Raw genomic sequence first — 18,155 nt, forward strand, 5'->3', positions numbered from 1 at the left:
GACTTCTTTTTAAACTTCCTTCTGTTCTATTGTGCATTAAAAAATGCTTCAATGACACTTTTCTTTTACTCTTTTTCTGCCAACACTTTTGCTGTCTCCTCCCCATCTCTCTTCCAATTAAAAAAAAAGAAAAGAAAAACACAATCCTTGTTAACTAATAAACATAGTCAAATACACATTGGTTACAAAGGTTTTCTTTTTGTTTTCTGTTTCAATGGGGAGGTGATAGATAGTAGGAATAAAAAATATATTTTGTCAGATTAATAAATAAATAAATGGATGAATAGGTATATAGTCAAACAAGAACAAATCCACACATTTGCTATATCCAGCAATGTACTTTTATTTTGAGCCTTGAGTTCATCACATCACCCCTCTGCCAGGAGGTTGCAAGCATTTGATCCTTAGCCCTCTGGGCTCTGGAGTCATGGTTAGTCATGGCACTGATCAGAGTTCTCAGGTCTTTCAAAGTTGGTTTTCTTTACAATGTTACTCTAAAAGCTGTTCTCCTAGTCCTCCTCATTTCACTCTGTATCATTTCCTACAAGTCTTCCCAGGCTTCTCTGAAATTCTTTCATTACATCTTACTGTGTAATATTTTGTTACATTAATATACCATGGTTTGTTAGCTCCTTCCCAAATGATTAGTCCCCTTTTTGTTTCTAATTTTTGCTTCAACAAAATGAATAACTAAGCGTTTTTGTCTATGTGCCTTTTTCTTCTTTCCATCTCCTTAGACTATAGGCCTAGTTGTCCTATGTCTAGGTGAAAGGGTATGCACAATGCAAGGATCTCAGGGGCATAATTCCAAATTGCTTTAGTGATTAGCTGAACAAATTCAGTTCTACCAACTTGATCTAGTCCTCAAATCTTCCCACAGCCTCTCCAACAATTGTCATTTTCCTTTTTTGTCATCTTGGCCCATATGATAGGTTAGAGATGTATCCTCCAGAAGGTAGGCTATATCTCCTATGGAGGTCTTAGGGGAAAACATGGATAAGAATAATGCATCATGGAAAACCTGGATATATTGTTTGAGGTCATGCAGGTCCACCAAAATAGGACACTGGCCCAAGCTTATTCAGATATAAGAGTATATTTTTGACATTTCAGATGAGAAAGAGAATTGTTTACCCTATTGTCTATCCTGAGTTAACAATAACTTAAGTATCCTTCTTAGTACCTCACTAGACTGAAGACAGGGTTAACTTTCTTTTGTCTACCTTTTAAATGGAATCAACTAAAGATTGAACACCCTACTTAGTGCTAGGTGAGAAGCCAGCAAGATACTTGGAAGAGCTCCACCCCTTTTTAAACTCAATGAGAAACTTGTGAATTCTTTTAAGAGTTTACACAAGAGTTCGAACCCTCAGAAACTGTTTAGTCAGGAAACTGTGAACCCTCTGGGCAGTGCTAGACAATTTTAGAAACTGTGATTGGACCCTTTGAAGAGGGGCAGGGACAAGGAGTCACCATAAAAGCAAAATCTGAACTCAGTCTGGGAGAGGGTCTTTGAGAAGATAGTCTGAAGAGACTGTCTTCTGGAGATAGTCTTCTGACTGGGGAGAGTCTTCCAGGGAGCTTCAATGGAGACTTGAGCTTGGATCATGGCTACTCACTACCAACCTTCCTGGTTCTGAGCTAATTCATCTCTGCCTGTATTAAGCAGATCCGGAGAAAACATTTAGGTGGATAGGATAGATAACTTCTCCATCCCATGTACATTTCTCTTTATTGCTTCCTCTTCATTTGTAAATAAATTTATGAGTCAAGACACATAATTTCATATAATTGTTGTCCAATCATTAATTTTGACCCTTACACCGAGGATCTTTACAAATAGTTAGCTAGCTTCCAGACTAGAGATAATAATATAGGCTTAATTTTTAGGTTCCACAAAATTTAAATCCCATCAATTTAAGGTTTCAGAAATCAGTCATGTGAAATATTAGAAATATATCCATAAGTCTGGTCCATGAACACTTTGCTCATTAGAGTCAGCTTTTGAATCCATCTTTAATGCCTTCATGATTGATAATAACTGAAACCCTTCATTGCTCCATTTGTCTCCTTTTTATCCTATCTAATAAAGCCCTTTAATACTTGTTGACTGAGTGACTATTACAGAAACTACTATTTCCTTTGATCTGAAGTATAATGGAAAAAATAAAATAAAGTATTAGGGCAGATAAGTGTTACAATGGGTAGAGTGCCAGGCTTAGAATCAGGAAGACCTAAGTTCAAATCCAGTCTTAGATAGTAGTTAAATGACCCTGGACAAGTCATTTAACCCAGTTTGCCTCAGTTTACTCATTTGTAGAATGAACTAGGGAAGGAAGTGGCAAACCACTAGAATATCTTTGCTTAGAATGAACTCCTATAAAATAGGATGCTACTGAATGACAACAGAGAGCTATGCTAACAAGAACATATTCTTTTCTTTGTAGTAAGTGAAAAATGCTCATTTGTTGTATAAATATCCTTCCTCTCTCCCCTCACCCATTTGAGAATTTATCATAAATCTGTACCCCCCCACTCTTTTCTGCTTTACCTACTCTCACCAAATTGAGACCCAAATGCTTTGTAAGAAATATATCTTTGTGTTATTCTTTTTGACAAACATATGTATATTTATATTATATTTGCCATCTGCTGAGTTATCAGACACATACGTCCATCACCTACTAATGGAGTGTGTCATACTCCTGAGAGAATAAATAGCCTGTAGTTTACTTTTCTGTTTATATCTCACACTGCCTTATTTGGGCAGTAATTAGTAAGGACACTGAAAATTCTCCCAACAGGAGCTATGTGGAGAATGGATTGGACTGGGGAAATTTTTTCAGGTGAAAGACCAATTATAAAGCTACTGCAGGAGTACAAAGAGGTGGTGATTGTTTGAACTAGAGTTGTTGCTGTCAGAGTAGGAAGAATGGGGCATATTCCATAGATGTAGTAAAGACAGAAATGAGAAGCTTTTAAAACTACTTAGATGTATGGAGTTAGAGGGAAACGTTGAGTATAAAACCCAAGGTTGTATTCTTGAGTGACTGAAAAGATGATACAGTGATAAAGAAATTTGGAAAAGAGATAGGTAATGAGCTTTCTTTTTGGATGTGTTGAGTCTGAGATACCTATAGGATTTTCAGTTAAAAATGTCCAAAAGGGGGGCAGCTGGGTGACTCTGTGGATTGAGAGCCAGGACTAGAGATGAGAAGTTCTGGGTTTAAAAATCTGGCCTCAGACATTTCCTAGCTATGTGATCTTGGGCAAGTCACTTGACCCCCATTGCCTAGCCCTTACTACTCTTCTGCCTTGGAACCAATACACAGTATTGATTCTAAGATGGAAGGTGAGGGTTTTTAAAAAAATGTTCAAGTCAGTTTGTGATGGGGCCTGAAACTCCAGATTAGGGGTAGGTGAAGATGGGATTAACTCGTCCTACCTATTTATAGATTTAATCACCAGAGGTGTATACCCCATTATATCTTTAAGTGGGGGAGGTCTGTGACCCACATGTGCAAAAGTGGGTGATGAGTCAGAAACAACTGACTATCCCCTGGGCAGTCTTAAACAGAGCTAAAACTACAATTGGTCCACATAAAGTGGAAGGAATACACAGGAAGTGATGCAAAGAAACATCTTTAAAAGCAGTGGCAACTTCCTGTAAGAGGCAGTTCTTTGAAGTTTGGAGTTCCAGTTGAAGTTGGAGGGTGGTAAAGGATCTGCTTTATGGATCTGAGACTCTGAAATTTGGTGAGACTGTTCTTGAATCTCTCCCTTTGAACTGCCACGTGGGTGAGTGAAAAGGTTGACTCCTTTTCCTGGCTTTCTGGAGATACTAGTCTCTGGAGAGGCCTTTGTTTTGGAGAAGCCCTTGTGGCTAGAACCCTTCTTCAGTTTACCTCTGGTTCCCTCTTTGCTGGGGCCTTTGAAGCCCTGCCTGGTTCTAACCTGGCCAGAGCAATTATCTACACATACACACACACACACTCTCTCTCTCTCTCTCTCTCTCTCTCTCTCTCTCTCTCTCTCTCTCTCTCTCTCTCTCTCATTACCCTTACATTCACTCTTTCTTCTTTTTGTAAATAAATTGCCATAAAAAATTATTCTGACTTGAGTAATATATTTTTGGTGACCACATTTTTATACATTTCATCCAACCTTTAATTTTTAACCCTTACAGATGGATGTTTAGGATAAGGAATCAGATGCCCAAAGATGGCAACTGGACCCATGGTAGCTAATCCATCACCAAATAAGAACTCACAGAAAGAAAAGAGAACTAAAACAGAGCTTTGCCATATACTCACAGTTTTTCCATATGACATGGAATTAAATCTATCAAAGGTGTGAACCTTAAAATTTCTCAGACCCTACTTCATAAGGTTAGGATTGTGAACCTTAAAATTTCTCAGACCCTACTTCATAAGGTTGGATTAAGACCATTCCCCACTTTAAACAATGAAGGAATTTAGATCAGGAATGTGAGAACTCTACTTAGATCAGGAATGTGAAGACCTCTAGTCCACCCCTACTTAAGTCTGCTTTAGGGGAAGAAACCTCTTTCTGAACAATGAAAGATACTTAAACCCATACTTATAGTAAGACAAAAAGTTCTTAAGCTGTGCCCATTTTTAGATCTAATACAAAAGGGTGCTAAGTACCTATAAAGGTCAGGCAACTTGTGAATTTACAAGGAGAAAAGAGGTGAGATACTTACTCAGAAGTTTTCTAGTGTGAACTTAATCAAAAATTTAAAGCCTTCTTAGGTGTGAACTAAGAATGGTCTGTCCTTTGAAAAACATCGACTGTGATTGGTAGATATAAGAACTTAGGGGAGGTGACATAGGAGAAAATTCCCTTTAAATAGGAGCTCAGAGACATTCAGATATAGACATTCACATTCAGATTCAGGATTGAGCTGGTAGAGTCAGCTGAAATGAAGCTGGCCTGGTGTCACTAGAATCCTTGCTTGGATAAATCTTGTGGTGAGTGATTAAGGACTGACTGATCTCTCTCTTAAGACTCAGGTCTAGACCTTTCAGCTAAGGCCCTTCATACTTATTCCTTTCTTATTCTCTCTCATTTTCTTTAATTCCACATTTGTATTAATTAAAATCTCTATAAAACCCAGCTGACTTGGGTATATTTAATAATTGGGAATTCTTCCCTGGCGACCACCTTATATTTGATTTAAACAAGACACTGCCTTGAAAACATATTTTCTGCGGTCACAATTTACTCATCCATTCTTTTATCTACTACAATTTAAGTCTTCCACTATTTTAATCACTACAGTTTATGGCTTCAACTATTTTAATTACAAAAGTGACAAGTAGAAGGAGAAGAAAGAGAGAATATCTTGAAAACCCAGAAAGGAAAGCATATCCAGGAGAGGGTAGTCAACAATGTAAAGATAATGCAGAAAGGACAAGAATGAAGATTGAAAACTGGATATTCAGTCTAACAATTAAAAGATTCCTACTTCTCCTAACTCAATTGTTTGGATCATCCAAAACCTTAAAGCCATATGGCAGGATAAGGGAATGGGGGCAACTGCTCTTAGACCAGTATTGCTTCTTTCTCTGCTGGAAAAGAACTACAAGAGTCCAGTGGTTAGCTTATTTGTTGATGGGGCATGAGGTTTAATTAAATCAAAGAGTATAAGAGAAAAGGGAACCTAGTCCCCCATCTTACTAAAGACTAGTCTTCCCTGGTGTGATTGGAATTAGGCTGAAATTTTCCAGCTAGAGCAAAGGAATCCTTTAGGAAGAAGGAATGCATGAAGTATTTTAGATTTTATGGGCCCAGTAATGAAGTTCTCCATTTTAGAAAGTGATGAAATATAGCATTTTTTGCATATTGGGATTAATTTATATACCTACTTAAAAAAAAACATTTCTAGTAAGGATTTTCTTCTAGTACAAATGTGTGGGACCAGTAAACTCTAAGTAAATTATCTGTCTATCTATCTATCTATCTATCTATCTATCTATCTATCTATCTATCTATCTATTAATAGATCTAGCACTCTATTGATCGATCGATCTATCTATCTATCTATCTATCTATCTATCTATCTATCTATCTATCTATCTATCTATCTATCTATTAATAGATCTAGTACTCTATTGATCTATCTCTACCCTTAACTCTGACTCTTCCAAGCCAAAGAATGAATCACAGCTCCTGACAAGTTTTATTTACAGGGTAAAGAAAAAGCATTTATTATATTCTTAAAATGTGCCAGGCATTGAGCTAATTGTTGGAGATATGAAGTAAGGCAAAAATATTCTCTACTAAGACATAATGAAATACACACACATTTCAAAGGCAAAATACTATTTTACTTTCTAAAATTATTGCAGTTTTCTTCAGGGGGCAAAAAGAGAAACCTTCTCCTGAACCTATATGGAATAGTAACTTACAATTATTGCTTTTATTTCTCTGTTAAAGACATTGATGGGCATCTAACAGGTGCAATGGGTAGAGGGTTGGGCCTGGAGTCAGAAAGACACCTCATTCTGGGTTCAAAATCTGATCTCTGACTATCTATGTAACCCTTCGCAAGTCACTTCATCCTACTTGCCTCTATTTTCATCATCTGTAAAATGAGCTGGAGAAGGAAATAGCAAACCACTCTAGTATTTGCCAAGAAAACCCCAAATAGGGCCAGAAAGAGCAACATGACTGAAACGATTCAACAAATACTCTTGAAATGATAAGGACTTTCAGTAGAATAGTGGAGTTATCACAGAGAGATGGGAACATACTGAAAAGATATTAAGAAGGTAAAACCAACAAGCTATGATAACAGATTGGCTATGGGAGCTAAGAGAGTGAGGTGATGAATATGACATGGAGTTTTGAGGGTGGGTGAGGAGGGGTATCCTTGTCAGTAACAGGGAAATTAGGAAGAGGGAGAAATTCCAGGGATAAAAATAAACTCAGTTCGGTTTTGGATATTTTAAGTTTAAGATGTCTATAGGACATGCAGTCTGAAATGCCTGAAAAGCAGTTGGAGATAAGACTGGAGGTGGAGAGAGATTAGAACTAGCCTGGTAGGTCTGAGAGTCATCTGAAAAGACTTGATAATTGAAACTGAAGGAGTTAAGAAATGGTGACCCTAAAGTCAAGGACCCAGTGAGTTTTCTATTCTATTTACCTAGTGGAAGGAATCCTTTAGGAGTGGGACATTGTTTTGGAATTGAGATGTAAGTTTTCTTTTTCAGATTAGTTTAAAGGTTTCAGGCTAGTTTCATTTTTTAAATGCTTTCTTAATTTCTAAAAGGGAATAGGAGAGCTTTGTGTGCTTCCACAAGGTATATGCCAGAAGATATTGAAAATAAATGCAAAATAGTAAAGGAGAGAGCCACCAAAAGTTGTGGGGAATCCAGAAATATTTCTTGTAAATGTGGTGCTTGAGCTGAATCTTTAAGAAGTGAGGGATTCTATGAACCAGAGATAAGAAGTGAGTGCCTTCCAGGCATGGGAGGATATCAAAGCAAAAGCCAGTGAGTTGGAAAGTAAAAATATAATGAGACTGGGAACAGGTGGTTGAATGCCCTTAAAAGCAAATCAGAGGAGGTTGTCTCATATAATAGTAGGGAATGGGGAGCATTTGGAGTTAATTAAATAGGCAAATGAAATGTTCAGAGCTGTGGTTAAGGAGAGGACAGGACAGAAAGAGAACACTACACAATGGAACAGATCAGAGAAAGAAGAGAAAAAAGATGGTCTGAACAGAGTCTTGAACATCTCCCAGTCTAGGAGTGTGATAGGAATTGATGGCTTAGCAAAGGAAACTAAGATGGAGAGGTCAGTCAGTTAGAAGGAGCTGGGAGAGGAGTGTAATAAAAATGCAAAGAAGAAACATCCATATGATCAACACATGGGTGCAGATACAAGCATTTTATAGATTCCTAATGCAAACCCCCACCCACTCTCTGTTCAATACCCCACGGTCTGGGACTGAACTTACAACCTAAGCACGCAAAAGTCTAGACAATTAGAAAAGGACAGGTTACACAGCAGGAGCACCATCGTAGCATGGGCTTCATCCAGAGTTTCAACAGGCATGGGGGGAGGTTATGAAGAGATCCTTAGGAGTGGCTCTCCTGACTTCTAAGCTCAGAGGAGATAAGGAGGTAGGACAGCCAGTGGTTTGCTTTCTTTGAGATAAGAGATCTCCCAACCCTCTGGGTCTATGGCAATAACAAAATGTCCTTGAGATGTTATTCTGAACTCCTAAACAGGTTTTCCTTCTTTAATGGCATCCCACCCTGAGAAGAACAAATTAATTCTTTTCTCTCTGCGCAGACTAATCTTGGCATTCAGTTTAAGAACACACAAATATGAGTGGGGAAGAGCTGCAGATCCTTGTTCCAAAATGTGATAACTAATAGAGGAACTTTGCTTTCTGATTTCGAACATGTGCAAACATTCTGTAAATGGTTTGCATCCATTAATCTCATGGTGAACAGGAACCTTTTGGGCTGGTTGTAGAGGTAGAAATAGGGCACTAACCTGTGGACTGCTAGGTGGTGAAAGGGATAGAATTCAGGCCTGGAGTCAGAAAAACTCATCTTCCTAAATTCAAATTTGGCCTCAAATACTTAGTAGCAGTATGACCCACGGCAAGTCCCTTACCCTATTTGCATCTGTAAAATGAGCTTAAGTGAAGTGGAAGTTTACAGGAATCTTTTTTTTTTTTACTCTTACCTTCTATCTTGGAATCAATACTGTGTATTGGTTCCAAGGCAGAAGAGTGGTAAGGGCTTGGCTAGGGGTCAAGTGACTTGCACAGGGTCACACAGCTGGGAAGTGTCTGAGGCCAGATTTTGAACCTAGGACCTCCCGTATTTAGGCCTGGCTCTCAATTCACTGAGCTACCCAGCTGCCTCCAGTTTACAGGAATCTTGAAATAACAAAATGTGCCCTTTTTAGCCACTTTTTAAAATGAGACCCAGGAAAGCTATCAATTAAAATGCAATGCTTTATTGGGGGATTGGGGGGAGGGAGGGAAAAAGAAAAGGAGGAAAGGAGATATGTGGGGCAATGGCTCAAGTCAATTGACCTGAGACAAATACCTAAAGATTTACAGAAAAACCCCTTATTTATAGGAAAATCCTGATACAAACAAGTTTCCCTGAAAGGATTATAACATTTTTACAAGGGTCGGAGACTGAGGATTTCCTTTTGAATGAATGGAGTAAGGTTTACAGAACCTGGGAGAATTAACATTGTAAAGACACTGATACCATTTCCCTTAGATCAGAGGTCTTTGTATTTTGAAGGGGGATGGGGTAATCTTGTCCTGCCCTGAAAAGGGGGATGGGGAATTGGTGAGGGTGGGGGTGGATGGGGTAGGGGTAATCTTGTCTTGAAGGGAGAAAGGGGGGAACCAGCTTTACTAACTTCCTTTGGGGGGTAATTTACTACTATTACTCTTAAAATATTAAAGTTACAAGCCTAAGTGTTACTCTGAGAATCATACATTCATTCCACTTCACACAGGCTAAAAAAGAAAATGGCAAACCACTCCAGTATCTTTGCCAAGGAAATCCCAAATGGGGAGTCACAAAAAGGAACATGACCAGCCAGAGCAAGTCTTTTGGTCCTTCTCTTTCTTGCCTAGTTGGTGTTTGAGCAAATGGGACAAAATCCTGTGACTGTAAATGAAGGGAGTGCCTCTCTCATCCCAAGCTGTCAAGAACCTAATGTTCTGCCTTGGTTGTTTATTCTTTTTTCCTTTTAGGTGAAGGAAACAAGAGATGGCTCTAACCTCGTGAATTCCAAGAGACTGGGAGAGCAAGTCCCCCAGAGGTCAGGAAGCTGGAATACATACATTCTGGAATTTTCCAAAAGTCAAATATTGAGGAATTAAATCCTGAGTAACCTATTTACCTCAGCAAGTACCTATATCTAAGGCTGTTGAGAGTGCTGAATGTGTGCAGACTTTGTTATCTCAAAGAATAACTAGAAGGCAGAGAAGTCTGTCCACGAGCAAGAGCCATGGGTCTATGCCAATTCTTTTTTTTTACATCTTGAAAAAGATTTAGAGATGGGTAGGGGAAGACTTAATGATAAGGAGCCATGTCAAACCAGTATTTTCTTTTTGTAAGTAAGAATGAATCAGTCTTAGATTATAATGCTGCCAAATCACATCCTGTTGCCCTCACTTAGATAGTAGAACTTTTATTGGCATAGAGAAGACAGATGATGAAATTGACATTCAGTAGAATCAGAGCAGGATACCCCTCATCTGGATGTTTCCAAGGGGTCTTGGGCAGCTTTCATAGCCCAATTTGAGATCTGGCTTCTTATAATTCACGTGTAATTAACCTCCCTGGAATATATTCAGTAAGGCATTGAATTGTGCTTTCCACCTTTTAGTGGCGTGAAGGACAGGTTTATCACATAAGTCTTCAGAGAGCATGCATTACTAAATGTAGAGGAATGAACATGAGGTTAATCACCTCCCCAGTTCTTCGAATTAGTCCCATGAGCCTAGAACATTTGGTTTGCAGATAATCCTAGTGAGAAAATCAAAGGGATTCTGATTCCATTTTGTAATTGATTCTTTTCTGTATCACCCCCAATATACTGAAAAGTTCCTAAGCAATATCTTTGGCTCTGGGTTAAGTTCAGAAGTCAGGCTTTCCTCTCAGAGCTAGGTTGTCCCATAAATCACCTGATTGTGGGGGAATTTGAGGATTCCAGACAGGTTGTCTTTGCAAGAATGCAAGCTTAACTATAAGAGAAATTTATTAATTTGGAATTCATGTTGATGTGGTTGGGAGGACAGTGCAAGTGTGGCACTGCCTCCTCCAGGAGATGGGGTTAGGGGATTTTCTGCCTCTTTCACAGTTGGGGGTCACAGGGGAAGAAAAGGGGGATGGAGTAAGTTAGGAATGAAGTAATTTCATTGAGGTTGGGGCCGTAGGGGATGGTCTATAGCATTCAAAGGATGATTAGATTAGGTGCCATCCCCTGTTTTAGCAGAGTAGAACTAGCAGGTGCATATCTGTGTTAACTGAAGGTCTAGGGGAAAGTCCAAATCAGAGTGGCACCCAGAGATGCATAGCAAAGGTAATTGGAGCTCCAGGGGGACAGGCCAAAGGGGGTTGGATGCTTCTTCTGGCATCAGAAAGGAGTTCTCTAAGTCCTCTTTGATCTAGAACATTTCTTGAGTTTTGGGGTGTCTTAGGGAAGCTTGTACCCCCATATCAACCTTAATTCAAAGAAATATATTCTCTCTATAAATCTTGTTGCCCATATACAATTGAGAGAGATCAGTTATCTTACCATACAGCTTTGCATACCCATATACAATTAAGGGTGACTGCTTATCCTACTAAGCCTTCCAGACTATGGGTAATGGCAGCAAGAATCTGTTATTATTTCTGTCCAACTAATGAGCAAATGAATTCTTATCCTTATCAAGCAATCTTTCCTAACAGTGGGATGGGAGGAGAGGACTTTGCTGGTCCCAAAAGTCCAGCCAATCATATTGATTTTGCCAACCTATGATACTTCAGACATTGTAACTAATCACATCGTTTTCCAGCTGGGACTCTTCTTGTTCTTCATTCCCCTCGACTTCCCCAAAGTATATGAAGGTTAATCTCATTTGCTTGGGCATCTGGGTGTCTCAATGGAGTGAGAGCCAGGCCTAGAGATGGGAAGTCCAAGGTTCAAATATGACCTTAGATAGTTCCCAGCTGGGTGGCCCTGGGCAAGTCACTTGACCCTCGTTGCCTAGCTCTTACCACTCTTCTGCCTTAGAACCAATGCACAGTATTGATTCCAAGATGGAAGGTAAGGGTTAAAAAAAGAAAGAAAGAAAAAAGTCCCACTTCATGATCTTGCCTTGCTGAGGAATCCAAGACTCATTTTGTTGACAACTGGTCTCTGTAAACCTTAAAATTCCTTAAGACTTATAAATGTTGGAAATTTCACCATTGGGATATTTCATATTTGGAAAATTTCTTACTGATAGTCTATTGGAATGGGAACCCCATTGGCATGGGAGGTTCCTTCTCTTCCCTTCTTCAGATTACTTTAGGACAGAAACCTTTTGCTGAACAATGGAAAGGACTTTGACCTATGCTTAAGCATAGAACAGGAATTTCTTTGAGTCATGATTGATTTTAGAATTGATACAATGGAGATACTTGGAATCAATCTCCACCCTATTCAGTCCTAACAGGATTGAGTAAGGGCTGCAGCCTAGATCAAAATTTAATTATTCCAATCTCTACCCTACTCAGGTTAACAGGATTTAGAAAGGGCTGTAGCAAAGGATCAAAGATTTAATTATTTGAAAATATGACCTTCAACAGACATGTGCAAAAGCCAGAGACCTCTGGGTGGTCCTGGGTTTAAGCTAGAGCCTCCATTGGCACAGGGAAATTGATGGACAGGTGATTGGTAGATGTGAGGACTGAGGGGAGGCAACTTGGATGGTTTCCTTAAAGATAGGGGAGTCTGAAGACTCGGGGTGGTGGTTGAGGAGTTGGTCGGAGTGGTGGCAGTGTACTCTGAGAAGCTTGCTCTGAAGGAAGCTGAAGGTGGGGGCCTCTGAGACTGTTTCACCATTTTGGTCACGTGAGTAATAAGGACTGATCTCTTTTCTTTGCCTCAGCTATCTAAGGGCTTGGGCCTTTGGCCCAGCCTAAACAGAAGGGGTATTTAAGCCCTATTCCCTTCTCTCCCTTTTTCTCTCTCTCTATCTCTAATTCCTTTCTTCCTCCTATTGAAATTAAACTCCATAAAAGGTTGACAGCTGACTTGAGTTTTCATTTAGGAATTACATAGCTGAATTCCTTGGCGACCTTAAATTAATATATATCAGTCTTTTAAAGTGATTCCCTTGTCACATCTCACCAATAAAATGAATTTGCTCAGAACTTTGTTGCCTCGATTACCTTAATTTTCAAATGTAACCTTAGTGAGAAAACCAAACTGACTTAATATTGCATTATCTCTGACATTTTATGCAATTTTCCCAGTGATTATTACCTCAGATTTGTATGATACTCTTCCTCTACTTCTCCCCTTCTCAATAAAAAGATCCAGTAAAGTGGAATAAGATACAATGTGCTCTTGTACCTAAACACTCCCTCACAAGGACAAAGTCACCAGTACTTCTTTAGGTTCTTCCTGAAGCTCACTCTAAATATAACTGAGGAAAGGATAGTAGTACCCAGAGTGTCTAACCCTTTCTATGAAGGAAATGTTCTATTGTGGATCTGGGTCACATGTTAGGAGGAAAAATTAAAGAGTAAGCTTAGACAATGAGAAAATCTGCCATTATCTTTCCCAGTAGTTTATTTTCCAGGATCTGGCATTTTCAAATCAGTGATTCCAGTTCAGGTTTTTATTAGTAATGAAATTTTTGTTTAATACTACCATCTTGGTTCATGCTAGGGGTTTACAAATATAAGAGGCACAGGCTTTTAAATTTTCTTTTATGTTGCCAGCAGAATTTCAAAGGAGAAAAGAATGAAATCAAAGATGACTCTTCACCTGGATGCGAGTCATCTTGATCTGTGAACTCTGTTCACTCTGCTGTCATTATCTAGGAGTTCATTTCTTTCTGTCTCTCCTATGTCATCAGACAAGGCTGAAAAGCTTGTCTCTCTGAAGGACTTGACCGGATTTTATTGTGTCATTGTGATTTAAAAACTGATAAGCCTATGCCAGGAAAGGTCTAGGATCTAGGACCTTCTGAGATTCTGAGTTTGGGGATTCCTTGAATGAAAGGAGACTGAGTCATTAGTTCATTAGCTCATTAGAGCCCAATAGCAATGTAGTCCAATAGTAGTAGATAATGGATCTAGAGTTAAGAAGACCTGATTTTAAATCTTGTCTCAGCTACTTACTAGCTATGTCACTTAGGGCAAGTCACTCATCTTTTCGAAGCATCCATTTCCTCCTTTGTTAAACGGAGAGATAATTGTAGCACCTATGTCACAGGGTGAGTATGAAAAACAAATGAAACCATATAGGGAAAATGCCTTGTAAACACTAGTTATGTGTTAGCTGCTATTATATTATTCATTGGTTGACTTGGGACTTAGAGAATTAAGCACAGTCTATATTCACCTCTGACTAGTGTTCTTTCTCACAAAGCATTCTCTTTAAATCAGTTTTTCTTGGGTGAAAATAGCAGTAGCTGACATTTTCTATAAGGCTTCAGTGTTTGCACATGACTCATTACACTCCTTTCTGAATGACTTCCCAACTTTCATTTGCCCTGGCCAATTAGGAACCCAGAGGGTGGTTAACTACCCTTCTCTTCAGGTTGGGGGTGAGGGGGAGTTCTTTATAGGGCTATTGCTCACTAGCCCTCAAGTGAGAGGAATGATCTATCCCCTAGTTTATTTCTAATCCTTATTATTCAGTTTAATGTGATTCCATAAAGAAGTGATTATTTCTTTTAACTTCACCATCAATAAGCATTTAGTCATGTAGGTTAATCAACTAATATTGATTTAGTTTAGGAGTGATTGAATAAGGTCAAAGATCCTCTTCTTTATATGAAAAGTGCCCTTGGGTAAGCACAAAATGCTGATCAGAAGACCTACAATCTTTTGACCTGGTGAGTAAAGTCAGTTTAGGTGAGAGGATATTCAGGCCTCCACCATGAGCTTGACCATCCAAAACCTGCATGATAGAGATGCCCCAATGATATAGGAAGTCCCTTAGCTATTGTTGATGTCCCTTTGGACTTGGTCATTACTCTCTGTTGCCTAACATGGGGAAATGTATTCAGTGACATCATGGAAAGTTACTCAGATACTTTAAGTGTTCATCTACCCTCCATAGGTGCATAGGAGGCATCTATCTTATGACCACCTAGATTTAGAGACGACTCTTGCTTTGCTTATCCTGTGACCACCCATATTGATGCAATCATCTCTGACTTTAGTTTCTGAGACTTTCTAAAATTCTGTAAGATCAGGGTATAGTTGATGAGACTTTGAATCTTACACTGCATCTTCTGTAACATCTGGGAAGCAAGCAGTATAAAAACTATTCCTCTGGAGGAAGGGGACATCTTAGATGAAGATCTGAGATCCTATTCATTAAAGGGAACCGAGTTCTTTTAATAAATAGCACTTGGCTTGGAGCTCTGCTCCAAGTTGTTTGTTGCTGTTTTAGTTTACATTCACTTTAATTTTAAAAATCAATAAATGACAAGGTATTTTGAGATATGATACAAAATCAAATGACAATAGGGTGATAACACCAAAAAGTGATCTAATACTAGCTTATTTATTTTTTAAAAGCAGTCAGAAATTAGTCTTTTGTACCCTTTTCAAAAGCCAACAGAAATTTAAATATTCTCTGACCATAAAGATGATGTACAAATAAACACATCTTTATAGGTAGGTCACAAACTTGTTGATTTGTTAGACCTAAGCTTCTCATAATGCTAAAAATCCACCTCTGCTACCAGTTTATTCTCTATCTTTCCATAATCTGTAGTCTTCACTTTTCCAAGTTGTTTTTGTTGCAGATTGTTGTTTTTATTGCAATTGTTTTTTGGAGACAAATATTTGGTGTATGTGAGCAGTGTCCCTATTGATTCCTAGCTAGACTTATTTAATTAGCACTTAAAAAAATCCTTGCCTTCCATCTTAGAATCAATAATGTGTATTGATTGGTTCCAGGGCAGAAGAGTAGAAATAGCTAGGTAATGGGAGTTAAGTGACTTTCTCAGGATTACCCAGCTAGAAAGTGTCAGAGACCACATTTGAACCCAGGACCTCCCCATCTTTTTAGCCCATTTAATTAGCATTTAAAAGGAAATGCATTATAATGGTTTAGACAGAACAGTTGGTATAAATTGATGTACCCCAAAAGTCAAGGATGCAGTCTCCTATATGTACATAGAATGCCTAGGGGAAAGTGGATTCAGGCTTTGAGATTTATGTGGCAAAGTGGTGACATAGCTCCCAGTGAGAGTTAGACAGATTTAATTGATTTATTTATCAATATTAAAAATATATAATATATACAAAGCAAAAGTATCATTTATCTTTTATTCCATCGTGAAGTCCTCTGAAGCTCCTCTAGAAGTGTATATCTGGATTTGTTGTTGTGGTTGGGTCTTGATATTGTCATGGCATTGCAATTCTCTCTAGGCCACAAAGTTCATTTTCCCTGAGACACCTTAACTCTGGGAATCTCGTTTGTGCTCTCTCAGCTCTCTGTTGGATGCAATGCTTGTTACTGGTCCAGTCTGTGACTTGGTCTATGAAACTGAAGGGGAAATAGGCATGTGTCCTTCCCTCGGAGTTTGCTCTGCTAGCTTTACCCAGGCACCAGATATCCGTATCCACAAAGAGAATAGTTTCCACTTTCCTCCTCAAAGTCCTTCTTTGACATACCTAGATCTAGTGCTGGTATCTAATCATTTTAGCCATTTCTAATCTTTTTCCTCATGTGATATCATCTAATGGCTAGAAGCCCTTCATTCCTAGAATCTGTTTTATACCTTTGATTGATGCCTAGGAATGAGTCACGATTAGTTTATACTTTTGATTGATTCCGTAGAGGTGTGTAGTGATTGTGCGGGAATGGTTTACGCATTTGATTGAGTAATTCCTAAATTCAATGAGGCATTCCCACCTGATTAAAAAAATCAGGTCTTGAATTATAAGATTATATACAATGAGGTGGAGCAGGGCAGAGATACACCCTTCTTGCATTTTATGTACATTATTGTAACTGACGGTAACAAGCTACTATGCCCCAATTTTTGTTGTTCTTTGTCAGAAAGGAAATTCCACCCGGGTATTATCAGTCTTAGCTATTTTGTATTGCTCTCCCCAGAAGACACAGTGCTTGGCAAAATAGTAGATACTTAATAAATGTGTTTGTATTCATTTATTTTAATGCGTTTCCCCATAATGCCCCAGTAAAGTGCCAGTTGGTCCTTACAGCTGAGGAAATTGTGACTTAGAGAAGCTAAATTACTTTCCTAAAATCTCAAAGTTAGTGTCAGAGAGGTTGGATTGGGAAATGAGATCTCTCTTGACTCCAAGTCCTGCCCTCTTTCCGCAATCTGAGGGGTGTTTGTTTGTCACTGGCTGGGTGCAGAAAACCTTCAGTACTGACCACTAGAACACCATAGAAGACTTGCTATAAAATATAGCTTCGCTAGCAAAAGTTTCCATAGAATAGATTCTAGAAATAAAATGTGAACAGTAAATTCTGTGGAATAAATATAATTATGATGCTAAAACTCTTTAATCCACATCACTTTTTTTGTAATCCTAGGAAAGAATAGGGGAAAATAAACCTTGGGCTTTCAGGGGCCGCGTGGCCTAATGGATAAGGCGCCTGATTCCGGATCAGGAGATTGAGGGTTCGAATCCCTTCGTGGTCGAGCAGGATTTCAGTTTTATTCCATATTCAGGTTAATAAATACAATTACCTACTCATATGGAACCGTTTGTTTCATTCTCCGCTGGAAGAGGTGAAAACGAATTGAAAACTAGGTTCGATATGACTCCAAAGCGGAAATTTATCCTAATTTACCCGAGTGGGATGACTTCTCAAGGGCATTGTGGTTTTCTCCTCGTCTCCTAAGGCAATGAAATCAATACTTTGAATTCTCTTCGCTGCACAGTGAGCTGGAGCGCAAGGTCTTAATGAAGGAAATGGCGTGGGGCAGGACCCCCGGGCTGGACCCCCCCCCCCATCCCCATTATCGATTTAGGCAATGGGTGCCAGTACAGCCTAATACCCAAGACCTCGCCTGTCTCAGCAACATAATTTGGCACAGAGAAGGAGATTTTGTTTAAAAGTAACTGCCCTTATGTCCGTGGGCACATGTTTATAGTGTGGAGTCAATGGAGTTATTCCCGGCGGGAAGGTAGGAGCTCCCCATAGGGGATGCTGATGATTTAGGAGACATGGACAGCGCGCTCCAAAAGCGCTCAGACCACTGCCAGCTTTCCAGATCAGAACCTGCGGTGATCCCCAGGCCTCCCTTCTCCCCTCTCCACCTCCCCTTCTCCCAACCCCATTCTCCCTTTAAGAGAGCAATCGAAAGCTCAGCAGGCGTCGAGAAGAGCCCAGGGCCAACCATCCAGTGGCAAACGTTTGCTTTCTTTCTCCTGAGGTCCATAACCTGA

At 39.2% G+C, this 18,155-nt stretch overlaps 1 non-coding gene across 1 annotated transcript; it reads left to right on the forward strand.

Annotated features, from left to right (window-relative positions):
- The first annotated feature begins 17,331 nt into the window (after positions 1-17,331).
- TRNAR-CCG (transfer RNA arginine (anticodon CCG)) lies at positions 17,332-17,404 on the forward strand. The gene has a single exon. It is a non-coding gene; the product is annotated as a tRNA-Arg (tRNA).
- Positions 17,405-18,155: the final 751 nt, after the last annotated feature.

The sequence above is a fragment of the Monodelphis domestica genome, chromosome 3 (genome assembly GCF_027887165.1).
Source record: "Monodelphis domestica isolate mMonDom1 chromosome 3, mMonDom1.pri, whole genome shotgun sequence".
NCBI classification, from domain to species: domain Eukaryota; kingdom Metazoa; phylum Chordata; class Mammalia; order Didelphimorphia; family Didelphidae; genus Monodelphis; species Monodelphis domestica.